The sequence below is a fragment of the Helicoverpa zea genome, chromosome 11 (assembly GCF_022581195.2).
Source record: "Helicoverpa zea isolate HzStark_Cry1AcR chromosome 11, ilHelZeax1.1, whole genome shotgun sequence".
Classification (NCBI taxonomy): Eukaryota; Metazoa; Arthropoda; class Insecta; order Lepidoptera; family Noctuidae; genus Helicoverpa; species Helicoverpa zea.
Window position 1 is genome coordinate 2,495,166 of NC_061462.1, and position 21,197 is coordinate 2,516,362.

The window sequence follows — 21,197 nt, forward strand, 5'->3', positions numbered from 1 at the left end:
ATTTCTTGCAGTCATTGTGACCAACATCAAAAATTGTTGCAAAAAAAAGAATCAAACATTTGACGACTTCAAACAAAGAACAATAAGTTTTGAAATTATCTATACATATAATAAATCTGTAAAAAAACTGTGTCTGTACATTGAATATATTAAAAAAATAATAATTGGGTGGGGTTTAGAAACAGTAATGGAGCACAAATCCAAAAAAAAAATTTTGTCTGTATGTCTGTATGTCTGTATGTCTGTATGTCTGTATGTCTGTTTGTTTGTACACGCTAATCTTCGGAACTACTGGACGGATTTCAACGATTTTTTCTTTGTTGTATCAGTATTAAGCCTGGTCAACATATAGGCTATAATGTATCTTCGAAACTTGAAGACCTGATGCAGAACACCAACAGACCAACAAAACTATAAGAGATACAAAAATGATGCCATGGCAAAAATTGTTTCATGTGATGAGCATTTTCAGCTGAGATAATAAATTTTAAGATCTGGAACACCTGATGTGGAACCCCAAGAGCCCAGCTTCTCTGTACCATATACAGGTATGGCGTTTTAGCAAAAGTTGTTCAATTTGATAAGCACTTTCTATTGACTTATACAAATTGAAGATCTAAAACACCTGATGTGCAACTCCAGGGGCCCAGCTAGACTATAGCATATAGAACTATGACGTTTTAGCAAAAGTTATTCAATCTGATAAGCACTCTCTAAAACACCTGATGTGGAACTCCAGGAGCCCAGCTAGACTATAGCATATGAAGACATGACGTTTTAGCAAAAGTGGTTCAATCTGATAAGCACTCTCTATTGACGTATAAACATCGAAGATCTGGAACACCTGATGTGGAACTTCAAGAGCAATACTGCACTTGAAATGTATAGAAATGAATGTTATGAAATAGGTATGGTGAATTAAAAAAAGTAATTCGTCCGTCTTTTAGATAACCCTAAAATAATGGAAACGTATTTTTCTTTTCTCTCTCTCACAAACAAATAATAACGAAGATGCAACAACGCTTGAATTTTGTGTTAAGTCACTGCTTAGTACAAATTTTACATATCTAGACGTGGCGTCACGAGCCCCCACTCTCCGACTTTGTTGCGTTATATCTCATTATTATTTTGTACTTATGTCTCTTCCATACCTCGGGACTACAGAGTTCCGAATTTTTGGGAGGCAAACGTGGGGCCGAAGCCAACACGCTGAAGAAAACTTTAATGAAATGGTGACACAAAACCGATGATTATCCCTTTATATACTATAGAAATGAACCCAAGGACAATCCCCGGTTCTGTGCCAAACTATTGCTAACTATGGAGGAAAACTACTTGGGCTATTGTGATGGGATGTTAGTGTACATAGTGTTAGTGTGTTTTACATAGTTACATGTAAAAATGGCAGGTGAAGACTCGCCACCTCACTTACTGGGCTCCCGGGAACCAGTCACTGAATAGCAACAAGAGGGCAACAGGGACATGAGCGGCTGAAGGGTGAGGATACCTCGGCGGACTTTAAACGCAGATTACGCGTTCCCTGTGCTTACCATGAGGCACCCACCCTCCGAGCAGGGCTACTAATAGTGCTCTAGCGACTCCACTCTGGACGGCCAAGCCAAACCAGAGGCGTGAGACCTACCCCCGTCATGGTTCACTCCGACCGGCCGGAGATGGGGGCAGTATACTCTCCCTGGAGAACTCAGTATATATAGCCCCGCGGGGTCGCTACTCCCCGTCATCAGCCTCAGATGTCCTGCGGTGCCTATATCTCATTATTATTGTCGTTATTATCTCAAGAGCCTTTGTCCCAATTATGTTAGGGTCGACTTCCAGTCACGATGCAACTGAGTACCAGTGTTTTACAAGGAGCGACTGCCTATCTGACCTCCACAACCCGGTTACCTGCTCAACCCAACACCGCTTGGTAAAACTGGTCAGACTTACTGGCTTCTGACTACCCATAACGACTGCCAAGAATGTTCAATGACAGCCGGAACCTACAGTTTAACATCCCCTCCAAATAACGGTCATTGGTATCCAAAATATACGTAGAAAGTACATACGAACTTAGAAAACTTGCATTGGCAGGCACTTGCCAGACCTGGAGTCAAAGACGCACGCTCATATTTGAGAGATTGGTTCTCTACCCACTAAACCACCACGACTTCCACCAAGTCACCACAACTTTGTCATCGATTTAATGTTTTTTTGCGTAATAATACGTGTAATATTTTTGCCACACACAACTTAAATGCGGACTAATTAGAATCACTACTTTTATCCCTATGGTCACGTCTATTGCGGTTCAGTTCTCAGCGTTTTGTTTAGTCTGCTGTGCTTTTGCCGTTAAAGTACAAAAATGAAATATATGGAACGTTTCTAATGGTTATGCGTATTCCGTTGTTTTCAAGTCAACGGGCCCTTAAAATTCAATATCAGACAATTCAGATCTTTGATTTTGCTGACCCCGTAGTCGCTGGCATAAGGGACAGGATCCGCGTACGAAGTCGCGGGCAGAAGCTAGTTTGAAATATTGCTCCAACAAAATATGACACTCAATTATTTTTATCAGGTCTCATTAATTCTGTTCGCATTTCGAGTAATTTTATTACGAAATGTTTGTCTAACAATGCAATGGTCGAACCGAACGCCCACGCTTCCCTCTTGTAGCTTGTTCGTGTCGTATCGTAGTTCACAATCACCTCGCCCTCGCCTCGATTGATAGAAAAACTAGTTCAATCTTGGACAAGGCTGGTAACAACCCCGCTGATGGAGCCATGGCATCGCCTATTATGCTTGACCTACATACACATCGGTATGGCTAACTAGACGACCTGATACATAAGGCGATCTTGAATAATGATTTATGTTAAGTTTAAGCAAGAGCAAGAGATTATAACCATTTTGACAATCCCAGTAAGACTAAGATCGAAGATATTTGAAGACCGTGTATAAGATATTTCTGTTGTTGTTCTACTTTTATCTCCGGGTAATAAAATTCATAACTTAAGCGGTATTATATTCCAATACCAATTTTAAGAGCTATAATTATAGTTCAGTTGTAGACCTTGAAGAGTCCGTAACATGAAATGATTCTTTCGAAGTTAAAAACAAAGACGATCAAACACGATAGGCAAGTTCTAAGTTCTCATAACAACATTTCTTTTCTATGCGTACCAAACAACCTTGCATTTGATTGACAATGGCCATCCTCAACTATAGGGCCATCATTCAATGGTTCTATTGTTATACTAATCATTGTAATGAATTAACAATCAATGAAATTAGCATTAAAAAAATAAACCGTTCACATCGGCTGACCTCATAATGGTTTGACTTACAACATATGAAATATATGTAACCGAGTTACAAAACCGCAGAAGGTTGGCATAACTTAACATATGTGCTTGAGATTGATATTAATTACGAAGGTCAATATCATAAAGATGTTTAAAATCTAGTCTCGGATGAAGCATATGTAGATCAGAAGTGATATGCAGTATATGATCAGGTTCTGCGATCAATCAGGTTTGGTCAATGAAAATTATTTGGTCATCATATACGGGTCACAAACGAGCGCATCGCGTGACCGACAAGTTGACATTTGCATTTCGGTGTGACTAATTACGATTGAGCATCATTGTAACGGTTGTCAAGTTGGTCGGTCATAAATAAAATGATGTTACGTCGTTTACACAATTAGGATTTGATTACAGGCGGCTAACCTTTAAATTAAATTAATGCCAAGGGGCACGATTTAACAGCGAGTAAAGAGGGAGATAAATTATTGTATCATAATATTCCGGGTGCGTTTATTTATTAGAAGATAAGATTTAAAAGAACTGTAGGCGTCAGAAATTATTTATGGGATGAGAGGGCGCCGATGAGACGTAGCTGTGAAACCGAATAAGTTAGTCGAACAACTCCAAGAGCGACGTTATATTAATGAAATTTATGGAGTAGGCGTTCAAAAGACAGTTCAATTTTACAATGAAGTAGTTCGCGGTGCGTGTTAATTATATTTTCAATTTCACAACGCGCCCGCTGCGCCTTAGGCCACGCGTAAGTCGAAACAATTTTGTAAGAGGGATATTTGCATTAGTTTTTAAAGTATTGCTTTTGGATGGCCACACAAATTGATCATTGAAAAATATTTATTGCTGAACTTAAAGGTTTACTGCAATTTCACTGGGCCGAGATTTATTCATTAATTTGAACGAAACAGCAATTGAAATGCAAATGAAAAGTTACAATATAATAAACTTCGTCCACATATCCGACTGTTTTCGAACATCAACCTCTTAAAATAACAACAACAGACGGGGCCATAGCAATGAAATCGACTTTCAGTAGAATAGTGGGCGGTGAGAGTCGTAAAGTTCCGAATTCATCTTCCATTTTGCAAACGACACAGTTCACCTGACACATTTCGTTCCCCGACCTCGGTATTACTGAAGTTTATAGCTAAACAAATGTCACTGGTTCTACACATACAACAAGTCAAATGTGACGTAACGATGGCGTGGATGGAAGCAAGTTAAACGATCAAATCCTTAACTACAGACTATGAGGTCGGTCGACAAACTGCAGCACAAAAAAGGATAAATTGCATTAAAATTGTTTGCGTTGTTAATGTACCGTCTGTCAACTCATAACAATGTTATATTATTACTGAACACTGGCCGCTCGAAAGAACTTGAAATAAAAGATCATCATCCTCCGAGCCTTTTCCCAATCATGTTGGGGTCGGCTTCCAGTCTAACCGGATTCAGCTGAGTACCAGTGCTTTACAAGAAGCGACTGCCTATCTGACCTCCTCAACCCAGTATCCCGGGCAACCCGATACCCCTTGGTTAGACTGGTGTCAGACTTACTGGCTTCTGACTACCCGTAACGACTGCCAAGGATGTTCAATGACAGCCGGGACCTACAGTTTAACGTGCCATCCGAAACACAGCCAATGGTGTCTAAGATATACTTAGAAAGTACATACAAACTTAGAAAAGTTGCATTGGTACTTGCCTGACCTGGGATCGAACCCGCGCCCTCGTACTTGAGGTTGGTCCTTTACCCACTAGGCCACCACGACCGAACTTGAAATAAAAGATAAACGTATAAAAAAGAAAGGCTTGGACTTTAGGATGAGCATGAAATTATCGAAGAACAAAAAATCTAAGTAGAAAATAGCCTAAGACCGGTGTGGAGGCGAGGCGACGCTACGGCTCGTTTTTCTCTTAATTGGAAGAGAAGCATAGCCTGTTTATGCTTGTTAAACCGGGGAATTCGTTAATTGTAATGATAATAATCAGTCATAAATACACATACGTGAGGTAAAAACAAATAAAGATATTTACTGGACATATTTATCGAACACCTATAAATGCGGAGAATTTGCGCTTGACCATAGAGTTTACTTTATAAATAATAAAATATTATCACCACATCATTAAGGTCGACTAGATGTGAAAATATCAAACAATCGTCTATGTATACCGGTATCATTAAAAGAGTTCTAGACGGAGTTAACAGTTATAATCCTTAATGACCCGGAAGCCGAACAATAATATTGCGCTGAAGGAGAAGCTTTGATGTAAATAAAAATACTTATAAGGACTGGTCACCACTGATCGTTATAAACAACAACCGGCGGCTCTACTCAAATGATAGTTGAATAAACGTTTTAACTCCTACTGTCTATAAAATAACTTCAATTTGTGCATGCTCCCTAGAGCAGAACAGAATAACAGACACTTACTAGAAATCGAGTCTTAGTAACCGCAATGTCAGTACATTTGGCATAAATGTTTACAGTTTAACCACTTTCGGATATTCCCGTAGCCGATGCCATAGATTAAATCATACGCGAACGGATCGTAATGGTAACATTTAAAACAAAACCGCAGATCACGAGGCGCTTGGCGTGGTTACTTTGCCCTATTTCGTCTACTCACGTTCACATTTAGCTTAAAGCCACATGATCGTGTGACGCATTAGGAAGCGGTTTAGGTTCCCTACGTAAGAACACGTTTGAGTTAAATCTGGAAAATATATTGAACAAAGAACAAAAAAGGGACGCGACCAGCCACCTCAGCTATTTGCAGCTGAAGTGAACTATATGAACCTTGTCGCTAGCGAGAGGAAGAAGAAGCAAGTGATGAAAAGACTCCGTATTGGATTCAAATTGAAGAAAAGGTGTAAATCGTTGGAGTTAAATACGAAGCATAATATTTTAAAATTATCGTAATAAATGATGTAACGAAAGAGTCACAAGATATTTTAATTGTGAAACAGTTGCATAAGCTTGATTTAAGACGAGTTTAGATGTGCAACTGTTACAAGGTTCAATTTGATCAGCGATTCAGTTGACACTGTTGTCTAATGACGAATAAATAAATCTTGAGTAAGTGCTGAGATCATTGCATACCTTTCGAATGCAAAGGAAGTGTATTGTGGATTCAATTGTTTGCACCGTTCATTTACTAACAACGAATAGGACAGCTCCTTTATTCTAGTTGGGTCGTAAAAGGCGAATTATGTCAACTCGTGTGCTAAGCAGAGAAGCGTGAAGAGCAGTGTTGGCCAGATGGTAACGAACGGTCCCAATTTACGGGTTGCATCTCAGTTGGCGAACTTTTACCAGAGCTCCTCTAAAAGGAGAATATCACACCACGGGAATTATTATGCTTTGCGAAATTGCAAATATAACTACATACAAACTAAGTGTATAACCACTAATCACTTCAGTTAACATAGACGAGTTAGTGGTCAAACAATAACAACGAGGAACATCCCCAAAAATACTTCAGATGTTAAGTCTACCTGTAACTAACAATAAAGATGACCCAAGTACCGTATGGAAAAGCTGTAATATAATGATAATAATTTTACTGCTATGTGCTTCTTCTTAAAAATAACAATTCCCGTTATCGAGTAACAAATTACTTTAGCCGAAAGACAAAGAAAATGTTGAGAAGGCGTAAATTTATCTTTAAAAAATGATAAATTGACGTGGATAACCAGCTCATTATAAACGGCATGAAGCAACGACAATACGTCAGCTGGTCTCTGATCGCGCGCACATAATGTTAGGATTAGCTGCACATCTAGTTTCAGGATGAGTAGTTTATAGTCGCAATCAGGCCAGCACGCAAGCTTTACTGATCTAAATTTTCACGATTTATATGCTAAGCTATCATAAGATGAAGATTTAGATATACAGCGTTTGTTTATAAATAAAGAAACTCTCAAATGATAAATCCTTTAGAGGATTTATCTGTGAAGGGCGCGCTTAAATGTAAATCGGTACCTTTGTCCAGAACCGGCAATTCACGACTGTGGTATAACAACTTATTATGTCTATATCACGTAGTGCAAATAAACTAAACAAAGCGTAATTCCGCTATTACTTGCTCCGCATACCCACAAATTGCTGCAAATGTTCACATTCCGAGTAACACTTGCAAATTCTGCTTTAACATTAAATAGCATTAAAGTAACCCGATGCGTGAGAAACAAAGCGTTAAGTTACAAACAAGCCCGAGCTTGGGATGCCCTGTGTTCGTAACGTTTCGAAGCCCTACACTTGTTACCGGACACACTTAACGGTGCAAACTCAACACGTGAACGAAACGCGATACACTCATATATACAGCGTACACGTTATGCAATCTCTGGCTGTGATTAAAAGCTTGACCCAATAAACACGTACAACAAAGTTCGTGGAACAACGCGGGCAAGTTATGTTCAAATGCTATATAAATCCATCCAACATGATTTATTTACAACTAAAAGAAATCTACGAAAATGATCGTTGAACAGTCGTTATAAAATGAATGTAGGTGCACACATTTATCACGGGCTCGATCGAAGGGTAACATTGTTCATCAGAGGTCAAAAGCTTTACAAATGATCGTCTCCGCGTTAACCTTCAGGATCCCAGCTGTGGAACTGTTGTTACAATGCAACTAGCGTTTGAACGGTCACGTCTTAACCATCGTTTTGTTCTCAGTACAATGCTGGTAAAACAATCGTTTAAGAACTAGCCTTTAAAAATTGGACATCGATGGAAATGAGATAAACGAAAAGCTACTCGGAAAAGTAACGAATTGACGGGAGAGCATTTGCCGGCTGAAGAAGCTGATTTATTGTCTCACGTTAGACGTGTCTCATTTATCACGAACAGTTTTAGCGGCTATGGTACACAAAGGATAATGCATTGCCGATTTAGTAGAATCGTTTATCGAGCTGACATTGACGAATCTAATGAGAGATAATATGCCAGTAAACATTGCGATCCGTTCGAACTCATATGTTTGTATCGGGATCAGTTCAATGAGTGACTCCCTTGTCGATAAAAACGCAGACAATTTTTATTAGGGAGCATATTTAATCCTCTGTATCCCTAGTTCAACATTTTTATTGCTTTCTTTAGAGACGACGTCGAATTACCGAAAGCTTTTACCCCAAAAGACCCTATTGCTATTGTAATAACCTCAGAAGTTTAAACAGTAAATAAACTTCTTACTATGTCGTATCTATCTTTATAATTTGTGGCAGAGATAAATTCAATAGAGAATTTAATGACCGCGTTTTTTATTTCGTCGGTAACTGAGAGGTTTTTTGAGACGAACAATTTATACGCTGTAGTAATCAGGACTCCACAAGTTGACTTTTATTTATTCCAGTAAAGGTTCTCGGAACTGTGACGCAATCGAATAACATAGTTTCTGGTTCTTAAAAATAAAATAATATAATGATGATTGTTTATCTCGACGGGTTATCAGCTCTGAAAATACCTATGTTAATTAAAATTATAGCGTCAACAATATAATAAACCAAAAACATACAAAACATTTCTGTTATGTAGCTCAGACAGACTTCCAGTATTAGTATTTATAAGTATTTTTAGGGAAGTATTAAAATAGCAGTAACGTAGGTATTCGTGTTTTAGGAACATCAACATAAGTGAGTCGAAGCTAACAAAAGTTAAGCTAATGGAAGTTAAGCAGTTCGCGAAGGGACCATGTAAAGGTTTCGCTGAAGGGAAGCTAAAGCCGAGTGATATGAACGCAATGATTTGCTGCGGCGATAAATCCACGCGGTAGACGGGGACAGACCCGCCCGCGGCCGCCACGATAAGTGTATCCAATTACTAAGATACCCTACACCGATGTTATACCATCGTGATGTATTACACCATAAAATTTATCGTTAAAAATACTATTAAATCCTGTGGCGTTTTCAATAACAAACACTATTATTTAATCGAAATAATATTGACTCAGACACGGTATTTCTTTCAAGACATGCCCATTTTCCTAGTTTTATTTATGAATATTTATTCATAGAACTTTAGCCAAACCGAAGACTATGACTATGGCAAGAAGCAAGTAGTGAATTTAACTTTCATGTGTCACCCCTGAATGACTTTGACGTCATAAAAAGTTAAAAGACTTTCGAATGTTCGTACAAGTCGGAAATTTCACCTTGTCCACAAAGCATGCATATGCAGTTAACCTTTTTCCCATGGTGCTTCTCGTCTCGTTTTACACAAGAAACCGTTGAGTACTTCTACCCGTCGATAATTAATTCTGTTCTGGGCTACTTATGTTACGACCGAGTAGAAACCACAGCGCCCTGTAGTGGTCAAAGAACATGTTCGATCGTTCTCGTATCAGTCATTTAACTTTGCTCCAATTTCACTGGCTACTACACTCCAATACTACCGGTAGAATTTCTTGTTCAGATGAAAATTAATTCGTTAATGGCAGGGAGCGGGCTGGATTCCCTAGTTGAGTAACTACAGGTCTCGAGTGGTGTATTTTTCATTGATAGTAGCTGCGTATCTCGTGTCTAGCCATCAATTTTGCAACTGAACACTACGTACAATAATGGCACATAATCAGATCGTAATACTACTCATATCTCATTGTGTGGAACTATGAATTACAGAACGAATATGCCACCCCCCTTTGACAAGCACATCCATTTACTAGGTCTCTGGGAGTCTTGAGATTAAGGTAATGTTACAGGTATAAAGTGGAAACCTTACGAGACCGGAAACATATTGAAACGATGCATTCAGAATATCCACAAATAACCACAACCCTTTCTTTGTATATAGGTAGTGTTAAGTAGGATTAACTGGTAGTTTTAAAGGGTCCATCGAGATCCGTGCGGTTACCGTCAACGGACACCGCGGAAGGGCTCCGGTATCGAGCACTCATAAATCAAGCAGCACATCGCCCCCGGCAGTCTGCCCTGACCCTGCTGCCTTTGTTTACCCACTACGTTACTTTACTGATCACCTTCAGATAAAAGATGTTTAAGAGCATACAATTTAAACGATATCCTGCTGAATATTTATGTTGGTTCGTATCTACTTCGACTATCGACAAAAAACGACATACCCTTTTAACATGAATGGATTCAAAGACTTTTTGTCAGCACTGACCTCGGCGCGTTTTCGATAATCGACGTCACACTCACGACCGATACAATCGCCACCTAAAAGGCCATAATGGGAGTGCGGCGATGCAGCGTCGCGATCGTAATCAACCGAGGCCGGTTGGCCGGTGTGTTGCTCCAGCGTCGCTGGCTGTGTAGTGCGTTTCCAACTTGGTCAGATTGTACTGTTCGCTGAATCGGCCGCGTGCTGATTCAGATCGAGGTCTGCCGGGTCGCTGGGCATCGCAACTCGCTAGTTTGCGATGCCCGCGGATCGATTATCGCGCGTCACGAATTGCTGGCGAATCAGGGTATGCACCACACGCAACATCGACTGTCGCAAATAACCAAATACCTTTCTTTAAATAAACATTTAATTTGCAGCAAAACTGTTCAACAGCTTTCCTTAGGGGGATATAATAACATAACTACTCCATAGACTTTTCAGTAGCGGTAATTTAACTTCTAAGACTACTACAATGCAAATTGTTAGCCATAGCTATAGATTTTATGTATGAGCCAACCTATATCAATTAACCCACTATACCAAGCAACTACTGGTAAGAGAAACCTCATAGGAACAAAGCAATCAAGGAGATGGGGCACAGACCTCTATGTACAGGCATTATCTTCCCAATTGAGGCGATCATGTAACAATATCCATTAACAATCAATCAGGTCCAGTGGATAGCAATTACAGCCTACGGCAAATACATCTTTATATTTGTATAGAACATCGCGCCAGATTATATGGCAACATAATGAAAATATAGTGCAATCATAGACTGATGTCATTTCAAATTGCTAGGCCTGAGGAGGTGAATATCGACGATTATTACAGGCCTTCGATCAGTCCTGTGTGTGTCCGGTATCAGTGATACGTCGATTCCCGCAGGGGCCAACATATTCGTTTATTGTTGTTTGCAAATAAACGGTTTAGTCCATCCATGAGACGCAGAAGTATGGAACTAATGTTACCCGTCATGTACGGTGTCAGTTCAGACGGCTCGCCCGGGGGGTTGCGTAACAGCCTAACAATAGTCATTAGCAATCAATCAGGCCGACTCTGGTGGGTGGCTCGGAAGGCTCGCCTCTAAAATTGGCCCTTGCGGTAACGTTGAGAAACGTTGTTTGCCGTGCTATAACATGATATAGACATATACTTAGTTACATGCTCGTGATCGATCTGGTACTTTCAATTTTGGTCAGCATAAAACTCGAGCGCCAACCGCACACCTCAACGAGATGATGCGATGAACACAGGGTTTTATCGAAATTGTGGGCAAAGATACGTCGATTGCTGTGGTTGGCGGCACGCGTTCTGAACACGTACGGGCAATTGAAAACAGCTCCGGTTATTGCGGGAAATTCAGGGGAATCGAGATGCAATTGATGCTGCCGGCCATACTGCACAATATATTAGACGGGAGTGTCGCTTCTCACGTCACGCCTCTGGTCGCCGGAGGTGTCAGACGGGATGTGCAGTTAACCTAAACGGAAAAGCAATTTTGTCTGCAGAATCCAAAATTTCCTAGAAGCTGCCATAAAGTGGCAAATATGGCAGATTTCAAATTCCGTCGTTGAAAAAGCGACTGTAAATGTAATTAAGGAGGACACAGCGATATAATGACAACTTTATTATGTTAGGAATCTCCCGGACCTTATGTACTGTGAGGGTTATTAACCTGAAGCGTTCATTATAAACGTCCGGTGGTCACGCGTTGCGTATCGAGGTACATGGGATATTGCGGCATAAAACTGTACATATCCACAAGTACATTTACCGTAAAAAATATCCAGTCAACGGTTAAGAAATATGTCAACTCCCAAAAACGGAGGATCGCGCTGTGGAATTTTAATCGATGTCATGCTTCGAATGTGGCCCAAGAAGAAAAAAGGTCTGTCCCTTGGCGCTTGGAGTAGGGCATTATCACGCATCATCGAATTCAAAGGATTACCTGTCGAATTTTGATGTTCGAATTATGTAGCTGATTTATTAAACGAAGCGTGTTGTAAGACTTCTTTATATGGCGCGACGACCAGCTATTGCTTCACAAGACTTTCTGATTGATACCGTACAATTAATTTAAGGCATTTAACGTGCCGCTTTTTTGTTGTATAAATACCACGATTTTTCTCAACATCATTAACAACATTTATATTTTAAATCACGCTGTTTAAAATACCTTAAATGGGTTGTTCTTTCTATAGGAGTGGCTTTAATAAAAAGTCATGAATGATGTATAGCATGGCGGTTATCGTTGTAATAGATCCATCCTATTAGTATTGTTTTGTTGGTAGTTTCTTTCGATATAATATCAACAAGAAACAATAGGGCGGTTCAGGCCGTCCGTCGCGCGTCGCCCGTGGGAAGATGCGAGATAACGCCACAATCGTACTTTCATCCGATCACGCATGATTTAAGTGCGAACAACACTACAATGGTAGCAAACAGTCACGTATGTCACTACATAATAATGGCCTGTATGTTTTTGATAGCTACTGCACACTTCAACATTCTAAAGACAAACTAAAATTATTAGAATTAAATACATATAAGAGTTAGTAACTAATCAAATTAACATCAACTTTAGCTATTTATATGCTTCATAAACAGCACTACAAAACAGGTAGCTATGTAAAATAGTCATGTAAGCACGAGTGCCAAAAACCTTGACATGCCATCCATTTCATTATTAACACTGAAGCAGTTCAGGGACGCGAAGGCATCCCCTCAAGTTTGACTACGTTATAAAAATCGTATTAAGTAGACAAATTTGGTAGGAACACCTACATGACATGACTGCCGTGTGTTGCCAAAGCGGCGATATCGCCGGGGTCACCGACAACCCCTCGGCAACGACCAAACTGTGACGAGTCACGCCACTCTAAGCTCCGATTTGTCATTGTACAGTGTGCTACATTGATTTTTGACAGCATAAAGGACTTGTCAAATGCCATGATGTCCGGCTTACTGTTTTAATAGTTAAATACAAACTACATATCATACTAACGGAGTTCAGAACAAAGAAAAGGGCAGCTTAATAATGAAGGCCTTTTAGATAAAACGAAATGCATCAAAAGAATTTACTAATAATATGATAAATAATGTTGTCTCATTAGTCTAGTGGCGACATGCAGACGAATTGAATGTGTTGTAACAGAGATAAAACTGGAATAAATTGTGAAAGCTGACAAACGTGAGAAACTAACACGGAATCTCCGGTTAATTGAGAAAGAAATTCTCTATTCGTATGGATTCCTGCAGTAATCAGCATCCAGCGTGCTGTTTCATTAACATTAAATAAATCAAATTAATAGTGCACATCCTTTCTTCACAGCTATAACGAGATAAAGCCTTTAATTGAACAAATTAAACTTTATCAATTACTTTCATATATTAACTCGTACTGAGTAAAGGGTTCGATAAATAATCGTTAGTGGTTTAATAACTAAATAAATAAAAAGCAATCGAAAGATCTAGATGAGCATTTAAATGGTGAAATCAGCCAGATAAATTAATTATCATGGTCAATCCGTGGGCATCTGAATGAGCAATTGTCTTTATTTATATGACTGTACCTGTAATCCAATATTTATTGCAAGGATTTCGAACACAGTCGTATGAAATGTATTTACAATCCTTTTTAGTTTATGCTTGCCTACATTAATATGCAAGATGCATATTTAAAGCCAAACCAAGCTTGAAAGACACGAATGCTTATCTGATTCAGAACTTTAAAAGAAATAAGACGAATATATTATTTTTGCATTTTAGTCTATGCTTAGATATTTAATTTTATGGATTGTTAATTAAAAGAAGCTATAAAAAGTCATATCTTAATTGAAACGTTAAACATTTTATAGACGAATATAAAGGTGTTTGGACATTTATCGTCTTGTCATTAGAACTGGGACGCGAAAGAATATTAAATCTCAAAAGGAAACCAAGGATAAGAAAACAAAGAGGAAAAAGTCAAACAACAAATATATCTGTACGCGTAATGGAAACTACTATCAACACCCACTTTTATGTACCGTTGTTTCGCTACAGACTTCTGCCATTAGAGCCTTTTTTCTCTGTCCTTTTCATCCGACATACTGACTCCTTTTATTTTCCTCAATTTGTGAAACTTTCTGCTGATAAACGCATTCTTTTACTTTAGCAAAAATGTTGAACATTCCTTCAGGAAATATGAGATGTTTTTGGAAAAGTAGAAAGGTTTGTTTGAAGGTATCACGTGTGTGCAATTTGAAACATTTCTGCACGTGGTGCACGAAAATAGATATTCTGCGCTTTTGGTCTATAAATTTGTCGGCGTGGAAGCGAGGGTTGGTATTATTTAGCTGGAGCTTTCATAACAAACGTTTTAGCTGCCAGTAACGAGCGATAAATCTAGTTTTAGTGCGAGGTCGATCAGTATGAAATCGCTACCGGCTGTGGTTTCACTAATGCGTACACTGCGCAGTAACTCGTTTGACCACAAAGCGCCAATGCTATCTATAAAAAAATATACAAGACATTTTTTTTTTAATATTGGTTGCCTTTAATACCGACCTTAAACAAGGCGCCACTGGTTATTTTGGTGTGGGATTTATGTTCTGTTGCGGCTGCAAAATTCCTAAACAATATTTATTTAAATCGGTTTCCAAAATTACAATGTTTAGCTGAAAACGTGACTTCAGGCCGTACTTCCGTCTGTAATACTTAGAAAAGCTTAAGCAATGTAGCAACAAAGTGTTTTTTAAAGTTCTTACCTAAATGTCTCAATTTTGGTTCAACGAATAAAATCTGACCGCGCAGTGTGTCGTAAAAAACAAGCTCTCGCGTTGTTTCGGGAACGAGGTTGTTGTAACAAAAATCCAAATAAAGTTTTGTGACTATCGAGTATTTATAACAGCGGTCCAGTTTCGACTTTGCCCAAAAGTCATTACTTAGGTAAATGGGACAGCGGTTAGTAACCTAGACATAGTGGCTCGACCTGAACGACGCGTATCATTACTCACCAACATTGACATTTACGACCGTGTTTTGATTCTGAACGTATAAAAAAGTTCTTCCAGCAATTTTTCAAACGACGAAAGATCCGCTATGTTAATATTATGTATTCAAAAACATAGAAAATAAAGTAACTCATTGACACAACAACGATAAGATTGTGTGCTCGCTTTATTGGTATTACGAAAAGCTTTCATTACACGCACTGTTCAATATACAGATGAAATCACCACGAGCCGGAGCGATCGAAACTCGTCCCAATATTCATTATGTTTAGGGTTTGAATTTCCGTTATCTAACTGTAGGCATTGAACTGTTACGTAACGTATATGATATCACGTTGCGGGGTAAACGATCCGACCTTCCACACGCATCGGTGGACTTTCCCGCAACACGACTACATTAGATACTTATGTTTATGACAAACACTCGCTATCTACAATATCATGGATACCATTAACCCAACAAGGGTAACAAATATTACTTTTTATTCATCGGGAGACTTTCGTCAATTGTACATTGTGAGTGTTGTTAATTTTCGTTTACTTCTAGGATAATCAACATTAAATTCATTTTCAATTTTCTCGACTAGAGCTTGACAAAAATAAACACTTAAGTAAAGAAGATAACGATTCTACTCCAGAATAACTGGTAGTAAGCAAATTCAGATTACAAATGCGATATCTACATAATTTGATTGCACTTATGCTAATAATATTAAAGCCGCAGATGAAAATCTTGTCTTTAAATAAGGATATCTATTGGGCGGTAACTAACTTTCTCTAAACGTTGTATTATACGACTCCTAACACAGTGGCGCATAATTTTGTGTCAGATATAACTTGCACGAAGGTTCCTCTGCTAAGGCATTTAATTATAATTCCAATAATTCCAGACGATGCGATATTAAATAAACATGGAAGCAATTGCAAAGTTTATTATACGTCAAGCCATGCGTTTGTAGGTCGCACACGCAATGCCGAAGGCAATTCAATTAAAACGTCTCATCCCCTCACACTTGTCTCAATCTTAGAAAGTCGTCAACGTAATATGTTGATAGAGCCATTTGTCCGAATGTAAAAATAAATACTGGTAAGTTTTTACGCAAACATTTTAGTCTCTGTAACAAAGCTCTCTGCGCAAACACTTCTAACATGTTTGCTTGTTCCAACAACATGTTTTTTCTCAAGTGTAAAGTGATGTCGATTAAAGTATTGACAGTAGGTATTGAGTTGATAAACAATTCCAATTCAGCACTGTTCTAAACGGTTAAATTGAGACAACTGCATGTCTAATTTTAAACATTAACCTTTTCAGAAACCGCTCATCCATTCTCTGTAATAGAGAAACGAGCTGAACTTTCCACAAACTATTCCTAAATAGGAATCACGTGTCCTGGGGCCCCCACGTGTCGGGTATCTCTCCTGCAAAGTCACGTGTTCTCGCTTAGGAGCCAGGAGCCAAACCGCTGCTATTTCTGTACCCGACTCATCTCTCAATTTGTTACTTGCTGGATAATGACGTCCTTTTTATAAAACATAATTATTCAATAACTGTTTCGTTTAGACGTTGATATATTTCATTATGTGCAATGTTACAATGAACATAATTGCATTTAGAATGTATTATTAGAATGCTTAATTCATGTAATGGTAATGAGACGTATTTTCCGTGGATGCATCGGTAGTTTATCTATACGTGCACTCGTGTGTTGCTCTTGGCAATCAATCAGTTACTGTTTAAAGCCCGAAGCTAAGCAGATTAACATAATGGCATGCTGTTTATTCCGTTAATGAAATAAGAGATATGCCTCGAATGTCATTATCTATTCTACATGTAGGTATATCTTGGAATATAGACGATGATGTTTGTATGAGTAGCTGATATCTAAATCTCGAATGACCTGAAACACTTAAAATCTCAAGGCTAATGGGCTAATTTCAAAGTGCTTTATCAGGCACTTAGGTCCTTGTAACGTCTGAAAGCCGCGGCCGATCAAATAAGGAAGAAGATAACGGTGACCTCTTAGCATCTGTTATCGCGTGTTGTGTCTTACGGTGATAGCGACGTAATCTCGGAACGGATTCATAAAGCTCCAGCTTTATCTGTCCTTACTTCCCAACTGTTTGATACTCGTTATACTGGAGCCTTGATAAAAGCCTCTAAATTAATACCGACATAGCAACACCAGGCGTGTTTCAGATAATTACCATTATCTTATTTGATGTAAAAGCAAACAAAAATTGTCTTGTCGAAAAGATAATGATATTACGAAGCCAGACGAATTCATTCCAAGTTCAAGATCTTTAAGTAAAGATAACATAAAGGCAATTTGCATAGATTCCTAAAACTAAACCACTCAACATTCAAATTGGGCTTTGTATATTTTAGCTCCGAAAAGAAACTTCATAGCCCAAAAATCAATCCTCTGACATCAGACAGACATCAAGATGGCAAAGTTTTTTTATATTTTATATTTTGAATATTTTTGGCGATTTTAAAATTGAAGATGTATTAGGATTTGGAAAGCTCATTGACTGAGCACATCGAGGTGACGCACCATCCCGGAGGCATCAGTTGGCGGCACGAGACAGAATCAATCGCGCCGAGAGAGCAGCTAAACAACTTTCTCACAGCTCGCGTATCGACGCGGGACCGGTGCGTACGAGTGCGGTCGACGACGCATAAAGCAAACTAACAGCGTTTTCATACACAACCAAGAGTTCTGAAGGACCTTTCAAGAGCCGGATTAGGCGTCACAAAATGGATAGACCTGGTCTTAAAAGTTTTACTCTAGATTTAGTAGAACATCTCTGAAATGAACTGCTGAAACAGTTAACCATTTCTGGAAAAAACTATTATTATACCAAGACAAGATTAAATATTCCGCTTGTATCTTATAGATAAGATACGTAAATTAAAGTAACAGTCTTCACGGCACCATTCTAGAGCGACAAAAATGCCAGTTTATTGAAATAAAACAGCAATAAAACTCAGTCACCTTTTATTAATAAAAGCGGTTAATCACTTTGTTGTTCGTCGCAATTAAAAAAAAAACGGTCGCGTTTCCTATTCATTGACTTTCACGTTTCACATTCATCAAGTGATCAAAGTAAATCGAGGTTCCTTTGATCTGTGCATCTTTGAGAGATTTCTATGTTTAGAAATCAATATACCTTCCAATTCTCGGATAGGTATTGCCTGGATCAATAGCGACGCAAATGTTTTGTAGCCAGCGGTCAATTAAAACATAATTTACAAGTAGAATAAGCAATGACGGGTAATTAATTAACGAATGAATGCTATTCGCTCATGTCTTGACACACACTCGCTAAGTGCAAGAACATCGGGAAACGCAACACTATATCGGCTTTCTCTTGCGACTCGAACAGCTTTATCGGCTCGCGCCCATAGAAAACTGCCAGGAGAAAATTATGAAATCACACCATCGAGCTGCACCGAGCACCGCGCCCGTCGCAGACTTACACAAATGAAACTTTATTTGCTACGCCCGCTTTATATTGTAACGGTTTACTTTCATATATTTATAGCGATATTATTCGCTTCTTCCTCAGCGTGGGCTTGCGCCGAGATAAACTTTCATGAGCATGCAGATACATCTCGCGATTCAAGGAAGTGATCAAACCAAAACGAACAACGGAGAAATTGTTATTACTGTGAGGTGGCTGAATTTAATTCTTCCTTAATTAATATGGGCCTTTAGATGTTTTTTGATGTGTAAAGAAAATACGAACAAAGATAATTCGAATACATCTGGAACATTAATGCCTTTATGAGTAATGACAAAGTTCAAAAATTTTGATTGTACTTTATCGGTTTTATAAAAGACCCGGTTGAACGATCTGTTAATGTGATGTTTTTAAGACACAAAGAAAAGATTAATTGTTATTTAGGTTCAACGATTTATGTTGTTGTTTTGAATATTGGACTTACTTCAGTAGATTGGCGATAGTCGAGACAAAAGAAATATTATCTTAATCTTATTAATCAGAAGGCATGAATTGAGGGCATCAAAATATATTGTTAGAAATAATGATGTGAATAAATCACAAATTACGATCATGTTGTAACATTTCGAAATAAAACGACGCACGTTGGAATGGTAATGGAAATCAGCGTGTAATTCTCTATAATCCGTACACAATGGTTAAGATGATTTGTTATTAAAACCGGACCGGTTTGGATGCGTCGAGACCGCATGACGTTCAGCCCTGAATACTTCATTAGATGACTAAACGGAATCGTTAATAAACGACAGAGAGGTGCAATATATAATCAGACACAATAGATTTGCACATCATGCGAGGATCTTGTTTGACTTGACGGTCATCCAGAATTCTGCTCTATAATTATTTGGAGCACTCGGTCATTTTCATTTTTTATTCGATTTCAATATAATGTGAAGTCCATAAAAGATTCATAATGTATTGAAATGTTGCGCAATTCATGTCAAGAATAATGACCTATTAAGTACCTCATATCAGTCAACAAACAATTTAATTATTCAATTACAATTACACGGGTCAAATGAAGCCAGCAGGCTTCCAAACTCGCGCGTTACGTGGAAGCAAAATGGATTTTAATTTTCACCGTAACATAAATCATTGAACATTTAACATTAATCGCGTGAAGACATGCGATTTAACACTGCGCCGATACAAATCGTACGTACGGTCATAAGAAAAATTGTTTTTTGTGTTTTTATTTTTATTTCTCTCGTAACGATGATTTGCACGATCCTCGGCAGTACGTCGACCCAGCTGCAGCATCCACCACAACTTTTAAATTAAATTGTCCATCCGATAGTCGTTTGTCTTCAAATATGTCTCGGCGTGTGAACAAACGAGGTTCGCTCATTGTTTCTTTTTTGTGCTAAAAAGGTTCATTAGCACTTACACTTAGTTTAAAACAAAAGGATTTAAATCATTTGCTCAGAGTTTATGTATATTCATCTCCAATTTACCCAAAAATAATGTATTTGGAGCAAACACACTTGGCTTTTGCGGTAAAGGCTACCGGACGCAGAAGCGGTGCTAAGCCTGGCATTAGTGTGCCCAATTAGAAAAGAATTTCTACGCGCTAATATTGTATGGACTGTAACAGAACAACGACTTTAAACTGAAAAACATAATCTTTGTTTGCTGCGATAAAGGAGGAGACGTGTTTCTTGGCTTTAATCGAATTTTGATACATTTGTACGATTAGACATTTAAATTGAACTTTTAAAAAAATGGTGCCGCCCAAGAATCCGACCAACCTACAAAGGAGCTGGAGATAAAGAATCTTTTTTTACTAACTCGTTTGTGAACATAAACAAATCACTGGTTATAAATCTTTCCCTATCGCCAGTACAATATAAAGGCGTCGATCTCCTTTCCCACGAGAATGAACTTTTCTAAAGCAAGGAAGTCAGTTTTCTACATAGAGGAGATCAAATCTGTTCGAGCATATAATATTAATCCGGTGCGGTGCGGTAAGGCGTCATATCTTGCCGGGCGAGTGAAAGCCGCGTGAAACTTCCGAACGGAAGCCAGCCGGCTTTCTACCCCGCCTCCTGTCGCAGGCGAAGAAAACTAACCCTGAACAACTACTGCCGTATAGATAGGGCGTTGACAGCTATGCGGTTTACGATCCCATTTAAGTGTAAAATGTAATACAACACTAAACTTTCCACGGTACAATGTTGTGAAAAGTATAAGAACTCGTTCCTGAAGTTAATATACGACTG

The 21,197-nt window shown here is 38.6% G+C and overlaps 1 protein-coding gene across 1 annotated transcript in view; it reads right to left on the reverse strand.

Moving 5' to 3' along the window:
• Positions 1 to 21,197, reverse strand: part of LOC124634258 (CCR4-NOT transcription complex subunit 6) — a 151,213-nt gene that overhangs the window by 91,340 nt on the left and 38,676 nt on the right. The window lies entirely within an intron of this gene.